The sequence below is a fragment of the Triticum urartu genome, chromosome 1A (genome assembly GCF_056163025.1).
Source record: "Triticum urartu cultivar PI428250 chromosome 1A, HENAU_Tu73, whole genome shotgun sequence".
NCBI lineage: Eukaryota > Viridiplantae > Streptophyta > Magnoliopsida > Poales > Poaceae > Triticum > Triticum urartu.
The window spans coordinates 495505190-495514178 of NC_141873.1; the positions used below are offsets into that span (position 1 = coordinate 495505190).

General features: G+C 44.4%; 1 pseudogene; it reads left to right on the forward strand.

Moving 5' to 3' along the window:
- Positions 1–8095: 8095 nt before the first annotated feature.
- Positions 8096–8679, forward strand: LOC147991927 (uncharacterized; annotated as a pseudogene).
- Positions 8680–8989: the final 310 nt, after the last annotated feature.

The following is an 8989-nucleotide window of genomic DNA, read 5'->3' on the forward strand; positions in this document are numbered from 1 at the left end:
TGCACTGGGCGAAGCTGGACGTCGTGAAGCTGGTGAAGGAGGGGCCGCCGGAGGGCAAGGAGCATCGCTGCCCCGAGATGTATTATGAGAGTGTCCTGAAGGGTTCCCGCCTTGTGGCGGATGAATGTGCCAGGGATGTAATTTTTGAATGAACATGCTCATGTGATCCTGTAATGTGAAACAAGCTCATCTACGCTATGCAACGCTTTTTTTAATTTAAAATATTACCTTCTGTGTGGCCGTTTATAACATCTGAGAGTTGGCCAGTCGTCGGCTTCTGCCCCCATGTAACTAGTACTAGGATGTTCGGGATAAACCTGAGCACTCTTTACCCCAATTTTGTGTCCTTCAAGGGAGGTGTTCAGCGCAACGAACCAGGCAATCGGACTATAAGGCTTTATCACTCTCACTTAGCCATAGAAGTCTACAATTTTAAACTTTGGCGAAGCCCCAAGTATTCGAAAGGCTGAATTTGGGGCACTATACACGCCATAGTCGGGCAAGGCCGACTCCTCGCCCGAAGCGGAAAAAGTCTTTAAGGACTTGAGACCTCTCGAACAGCGACCAGTCTCTCGCCTTATCATGACAGTCGGTTTTCGGCTTTCTCTACTGAGGTGCTCGTCCGGAAAAACCGGGACACAATCACAGTAGTTCTCCCACCGCTACCTTAGCCGATATAGCGGAACGTAAGGTACCAAAGCATGGGAGCCGGGCAAACCCAACTATTGACCCAAGACATGATTCGGAGCTGATGCATATAATGCTATAAGTTCGGGGTGCTGATGACCCACAAGTATAGGGGATCTATCGTAGTCCTTTCGATAAGTAAGAGTGTCGAACCCAACGAGGAGCAGAAGGAAATGATAAGCGGTTTTTAGCAAGGTATTCTCTGCAAATACTGAAATAAGTGGTAACAGATAGTTTTGTGATAAGATAGATTGTAACGAGCAACAAGTAACAATAGTAAATAAAGTGCAGCAAGGTGGCCCAATCCTTTTGTAGAAAAGGACAAGCCGTAACAAACTCTTATAATCAGAAAAGCACTCCCGAGGACACATGGGAATATCGTCAAGCTAGTTTTCATCACGTTCATATGATTCGCATTCGGTACTTTGATAATTTGATATGTGGGTGGACCGGTGCTTGGGTACTGTTCTTACTTGAACAAACATCCCACTTATGATTAACCTCTATTGCAAGCATCCGCAACTACAACAAAAGTATTAAGGTAAACCTAACCATAGCATGAAACATATGGATCCAAATCAGCCCCTTATGAAGCAACGCATAAACTAGGGTTTAAGCTTCTGTCACTCTAGCAACCCATCATCTACTTATTACTTCCCAATGCCTTCCTCTAGGCCCAAATAATGGTGAAGTGTTATGTAGTCGACGTTCACATAACACCACTAGAGGCTAGACAACATACATCTTATCAAAATATCAAACGAATACCAAATTCACATGACTACTCATAGCAAGACTTCTCCCTTGTCCTCAGGAACGAACGTAATTACTCACAAAGCATATTCATGTTCATAATCAGAGGGGTAATAATATGCATATAGGATGTGAACATATGATCTTCCACCAATTAAACCAACTAGCATCAACTACAAGGAGTAATCAACACTACTAGCAACCTACTAGCACCAATCCCGGACTTTGAGACAAGAATTGGATACAAGAGATGAACTAGGGTTTGGAGATGAGATGGTACTGGTGAAGATGTTGATGGAGATTGCCCTCTTCCGATGAGAGGAGCGTTGGTGATGACGATGGTGATGATTTCCCCCTCCCGGAGGGAAGTTTCCCCGACAGAACAGCTCTGCCAGAGCTCTAGATTGGATCCGACAAGGTTCCGCCTCGTGGCGGCGGAGTCTCGTCCCGAAAAGTTCCTTCCTATTTTTTTCTCATCAAAAGACTTCATATAGGAGAAGATGGGCGTCGGAGAGCCACCAGGGGGCCCACGAGGTAGGAGAGCCACCATATCATCCAAGCCAACAGTAACAACATTCTTTGTGCAATCCATGGTAGCATTGACAGTATTTAAGAAGGGTCTACCAAATATAATGGGACAAAAGCTATCTCGTGGAGAAGTAAGAACAAGAAAATCAGCAGGATACTTAGTTTTCCCACACAAGACTTCAACATCTCTAACAATTCCAATTGGTGCAATAGTATCTCTATTAGCAAGTTTAATAGTAACATCAGTATCTTCTAACTCAACAGGAGCAATTTCATTCTTAATTTCTTCATATAATTCAATAGGTATTACACTAGCACTAGCACCCATATCACATAAGCCATGATAACAATGATCTCCTATTTTAACAAAAATAATAGGCACGCCTACCACATGTCTATGTTTATCTTTAGCACAAGGTTTAGCAATTCTAGCAGTTTCACCTTCGAACTGAATAACATGCCCATCAATATTATCAGACAAGAGATCTTTAACAATAGCAATATTAGGTTCTACTTTAACTTGTTCAGGAGGTGTATAAGTTCTAATATTGCTTTTACGAACAACAGTTGAAGCTTTAGCATGATCCTTTATTCTAACAGGGAAAGGTGGTTTCTCAATATAAGAAGTAGGAACAATAGGATCATTATAAGTGACAGTCTTTTCTTCAACTTTAATAGGTGCAGCTACTTTTACTTCTATGGGAGGATGATATTTAAACCACTTCACCTTAGGGAGATCAACATAAGTAGCAAAAGATTCACAGAAAGAAGCTACTATCTCAGAGTCAAGTCCATATTTAGTGCTAAACTTACGGAAAATATTAGTGTCCATAAAAGATTTAACACAATCAAACTTAGGTGTCATACCTGACTCCTTACCTTCGTCGAGGTCCCAATCTTCAGAGTTGCGTTTAATTCTATCCAATAAATTCCATCTAAATTCAATAGTCTTCATCATAAAAGAGCTAGCACAAGAAGTATCGAGCATGGTGCGATTGTTTTCAGTAAGCCGAGCATGAAAACTTTGCATAATTATTTCTCTCGGGAGATCATGATTGGGGCATGAATATAACATTGATTTAAGCCTCCCCCAAGCTTGAGCGATGCTTTCTCCTTCGCGAGGCCAGAAATTATATATATAAATTGTGATCACGATGAACAAGATGCATAGGGTAATACTTTTGATGAAATTCCAACTTCAATCTTTTATAGTCCTAGAATCTCATATCATCACGTAGCCTATACCATATCAATGTGTCGCCCTTCAAAGATAAAGGGAAGACCTTCTTCTTAGCAACATCATCGGGTATACCTGCAAGCTTAAATAATCCACAAACTTCATCCACATATATTAAGTGCTCATCGGGATGCTTTGTTCCATCTCCTGTAAAAGGGTTAGCTAGCAGTTTTTCCATCATACCCGAAGGAAATTCAAAAGGAGTTTCATTTTCAATAGGTTCAGTAGGTCGAGGAGCAACTCTTTGCTCTACTGGACGGGGTGAAGATACCCCGAACAAGCCCCTCATAGAATTACTTTCCATAGTAACAAGTGACAGTAAATTTCAGCACACTATATAAATTTTTCCTTACCAAATTCCACCTACCAAAGGCGCTACACTCCCCGGCAACGGCGCCAGAAAAGAGTCTTGATGACCCACAAGTATAGGGGATCTATCGTAGTCCTTTCGATAAGTAAGAGTGTCGAACCCAACGAGGAGCAGAAGGAAATGATAAGCGGTTTTCAGCAAGGTATTCTCTGCAAGTACTGAAATAAGTGGTAACATATAGTTTTGTGATAAGATAGATTGTAACGAGCAACAAGTAACAATAGTAAATAAAGTGCAGCAAGGTGGCCCAATCCTTTTGTAGCAAAGGACAAGCCGGAACAAACTCTTATAATAGGAAAAGCGCTCCCGAGGACACATGGGAATATCGTCAAGCTAGTTATCGTCACGTTCATATGATTCATGTTTGGTACTTTGATAATTTGATATGTGGGTGGACCGGTGCTTGGGTGTTGTTCTTACTTGAACAAACATCCCACTTATGATTAACCTCTATTGCAAGCATCCGCAACTACAACAAAAGTATTAAGGTAAACCTAACCATAGCATGAAACATATGGATCCAAATCAGCCCCTTACGAAGCAACGCATAAACTAGGGTTTAAGCTTCTGTCCCTCTAGCAACCCATCATCTACTTATTACTTTCCAATGCCTTCCTCTAGGCCCAAATAATGGTGAAGTGTTATGTAGTCGATGTTCACATAACACCACTAGAGGCTAGACAACATACATCTTATCAAAATATCAAACGAATACCAAATTCACATGACTACTCATAGCAAGACTTATCCCTTGTCCTCAGGAATGAACGTAATTACTCACAAAGCATATTCATGTTCATAATCAGAGGGGTAATAATATGCATATAGGATCTGAACATATGATCTTCCACCAATTAAACCAACTAGCATCAACTACAAGGAGTAATCAACACTACTAGCTACCTACTAGCACCAATCCCGGACTTTGAGACAAGAATTGGATACAAGAGATGAACTAGGGTTTGGAGATGAGAAGGTACTGGTGAAGATGTTGATGGAGATTGCCCTCTCCCGATGAGAGGAGCGTCGTTCGTGATGACGATGGTGATGATTTCCCCCTCCCGGAGGGAAGTTTCCCCGGCAGAACAGCTCTGCCGGAGCTCTAGATTGGATCCGCCAAGGTTCCGCCTCGTGGCGGCGGAGTCTCGTCCCAAAAAGTTCCTTCCTATTTTTTTCTCATCAAAAGACTTCATATAGGAGAAGATGGGCGTCGGAGAGCCACCAGGGGGCCCACGAGGTAGGGGACGCGCCCTAGGGGGGGCGCCCCCACCCTCGTGAGCAAGGTGTGGGCCCCCTGGCCTTCATCTTTGGCGAGGATTTTTCTTTATTTGTTTTAAGACGTTCCGTGGAGTTTCAGGACTTTTGGAATTGCGCAGAATAGGTCTCTAATATTTGATCCTTTTCCAGCCCAGAATTCCAGCTGTCGGCATTCTCCCTCCTTATGTAAACCTTGTAAAATAAGAGATAATAGCCATAAGTATTGTGACATAAAGTGAAATAACACTCCATAATGCAATAAATATCGATATAAAAGCATGATGCAAAATGGACATATGAGGTGCCGCACTGTCGAAAGTGTTCGGACTTCTCGTGCCGTATTATGGGGTAAACGAAAGCCCCTGGCGTACTGACCGTACCCGAATGTACGGGTGCGGATTATCGTGAATGGACATATAAGAAAAAAGCGATGAATAATGCAATAATAGACTAATGCTATGCATTGGTATTTAAATAATACGTCGAAGCGTACTGGTACAAGTAGTGCAATAAGCATAAAGTAGGACTATTCGAAATTTCCTATCCAAGGGCAAGCTGCGTATGTATAGTAGAAAAGCGGGTATATCAATTATTATTAGAGACCACCTGGGGGTTCCCGTGTACATCTTAGCTTCTTGCCGCCTTGGTTGTTCCTTCCCATAATGTGTCCAGCAATCGTACTGCCGGAAAGGGCTTCCAGAGAGTTAGGTCCTGAAAGAGAAAAAATGATAAAGGTATACAGCCCCTAGGGCGGTTAAGCCGCATTGCGGGACGTGCCCTGATCGTGCCCCCGCCTATGTCCATGGTATTTTCAGTGCGTAATTATGTACGAACGGCACAGATTTTGTCGCTTGACCGGGACTGGGATGGGGGCCGAATTGCTAGGCGAGCTCTGCGCGTGCCAGGCGATCCTGTTGCAGTTTACTCCGGACTCGCTTGAAGGTGTCCGGGGGCTGTATCGCCGAATTAGTGGTTTGCCTTAAAAGGCTGCTTTGTGCTTCTGCTGCGAGGGCCGCAGTGTGCTCCTCCGTGCGGAGCGTGCGTTCTGTGTTTCCATTCACTGTTATGACCCCCCTAGGCCCTGGCATCTTGAGCTTGAGGTATGCGTAATGCGGTACTGCATTGAATTTTGCAAATGCGGTTCGTCCGAGCAGTGCGTGATAGCCACTGCGAAATGGGGCGATATTGAAGATTAACTCCTTGCTTCGGAAGTTGTCCGGTGATCCGAAGACCACTTCCAGTGTGATTGAGCCCGTGCAATGGGGCTCTACACCTGGGATGACGCCCTTAAAGGTGGTTTTGGTGGGTTTGATCCTCGAGGGATCGATACCCATTTTTTGCACTGTATCCTGATAGAGCAGGTTCAGGCTGCTGCCGCCGTCCATAAGGACTCGAGTGAGGTGAAATCCGTCGATGATGGGGTCTAGGATCAGTGCGGCGGATCCGCCATGACGGATACTAGTGGGGTGGTCCCTGCGATCAAAGGTGATCGGACAAGCGGACCATGGGTTAAACTTTGGGGCGATGGGCTCCATCGCGTAGACGTCCTTTAGTGCACGCTTCCGCTCCCTCTTGGGAATGCGGGTCGCGTATATCATGTTCACCGTCTTCACTTGTGGGGGGAACCCCTTCTGTCCTCCCGTGTTCGGCGGCCGGGGCTCCTCCTCGTCATCACTATGCGGCCCCTTGTCCTTGCTTTCGGCATTTAACTTGTCGGCCTGCTTGAACACCCAGCATTCTCTATTGGTGTGATTGACTGGCTTGTCGGGGGTGCCGTGGATTTGACACGAGCGGTCCAGTATGCGATCCAAACTGGACAGAGCCGGAGTACTTCTTTTAAATGGCTTTTTCCGCTGACCGGATCTAGAGCCTCTGAATCCGACATTGACTGCCATATCATCGGTGTTATCGCCGTTGTTGCGGCGCTTTGGTCTGTTACGACGTGGTCTGCCGTTGGCATCTTTGGTATCCGAAGTGCCCGGATTCCTTGATGTGTTGTTGTTGTGAGCTAGCCAGCTATCCTCCCCCGCGCAAAAGCGGGTCATGAGTGTCGTGAGGGCTGCCATAGACTTCGGATTCTCCTGGCCAAGGTGGCGGGCAAGCCACTCGTCGCGGATGTTATGCTTGAATGCCGCTAGGGCCTCTGCATCCGGACAGTCAACGATTTGGTTTTTCTTGGTCAGGAACTGTGTCCAGAATTGCCTGGCCGATTCCCCTGGCTGCTGAGTTATATGGCTCAAGTCATCAGCATCCGGTGGTCGCACATAAGTGCCCTGGAAGTTGTCAAGGAATGCGTATTCCAAATCCTCCCAACTGCACGGAGTCTGCTGGCAAGCTATTCAGCCGCCGAATACGAAGATCTGTCCGGTGAGGAAAACCTCACCCTGGACCGCATCGTTACCGATGGTCGAAGGAGCCATCAAGCCTTACGGTGATGACACAGTGGAACTCTCAATGAAAGCACCAATGTCGGTGTCAAAACCGGCGGATCTCGGGTAGGGGGTCCCGAACTGTGCGTCTAAGGCGAATGGTAACAGGAGGCAGGGGACATGATGTTTTACCCAGGTTCGGGCCCTCTTGATGGAGGTAATACCCTACGTCCTGCTTGATTGTTCTTGATGATATGAGTATTACAAGAGTTGATCTACCACGAGATCGTAGAGGCTAAACCCTAGAAGCTAGCCTATGGTATGATTGTATGTTGTCCTACGGACTAAACCCTCTGATTTATATAGACACCGGAGGGGGCTAGGGTTACACAGAGTCGGTTACAAGGGAGGAGATCTACATATCCATATTGCCTAGCTTGCCTTCCACGCCAAGGAGAGTCCCATCCGGACACGGGACGAAGTCTTCAATCTTGTATCTTCATAGTCCAACAGTCCGGCCAAAGGATATAGTCCGGCTGTTCGGAGACCCCCTAATCTAGGACTCCCTCAGGGGGCGAGGCGGGAGGAGAGGAATCCTGTAAAAACTATATTGAAGCAGTTTGTTAGCCAATACGAGAATGCTCTTCGTGATAAAGTTGAGAAGGAGAATATTGTTGATTTAAATTCTTTCAAGTCAACCGTTGTATATCACACTCTGACATCAAGAAGCAATTTCAATAAATTGGAAGTTCAAGGAATTTTGAGAAGAGCTAACACGGGAGAGGTATAGTGATCAGAAGTTAATACAAAAAGAAGGGGCAATAGAAACATATGAAATAATCAAAGATGTGTTAACTGATGAAGAAAAAGGATGGAGAAAATATATTGTGTAATATGTATATTTCGACGATGAAGAGTTTGAAGTTTAGTGTTCATGCCGCTGCTTTGAGTTCAGTGATATTTTTTAGGCATGTGTTACGTGTTTTCACTCACAAAAAAAAATAAAAGAGGATCCTCAACAATACATCCTTGTTTGATGGAAAAAATTTGAAAAGAAAACATAACTTTATCAGATGCACATATGGCGGCATGGGAGACATCCATGTTGCAAAACGCTTTGATAGATTGTGCAATCCTTTCTATCGTGTTGCGGAGATAGGCGTCATGTTAGATGGTTCATGCAATTACTTACCTGAAGACCTTCACAACTTGAAAATTCGGTACTCCACTAACTCAAGTTCAAAGAATAATAAGGACCAGATTGGTACACACGAAGATTAGTTGCAGGAAGATGAACCTTATAATTGTAAGACAATAGTTAAAACTACTAAGTCCAATAGATGTTAGATGTGCTAGAGTCCTTCGTTGTGAAAAGAATCTAAGGTTGATATGCTTATTCGTCAAGCAAATGAAAAGAAATGAAAACTGAACAAAGGGAGAAGAAAAAGACTACACAAAAGGAGAAGAAGAACGTTTAACAGAAGGTATTGTTGCCTATATTATGCTTTTGTTCTGCAAAAACAAGAACCCAAATTCGTGCATGTTTTTATTTGAGGGTCAAATTTGTGCATATTTTTGTCTGATGGGCAAATTCATGCATGTGAGTTCACTAAATTTGCCTTTCAACAATAAAGAGTGTGGAAAATCATAGGACGTTTGCTCGTCTAAACCAGCCGATGGAAAGGGCCGAACAATGCATCCCTGTGGTGAGCTGAGACCTCCTATTTGCTGCACCGCAGCTAATAGAGGCACTGGGGGTTTGTACTATAGCACATTTGATATTATTGT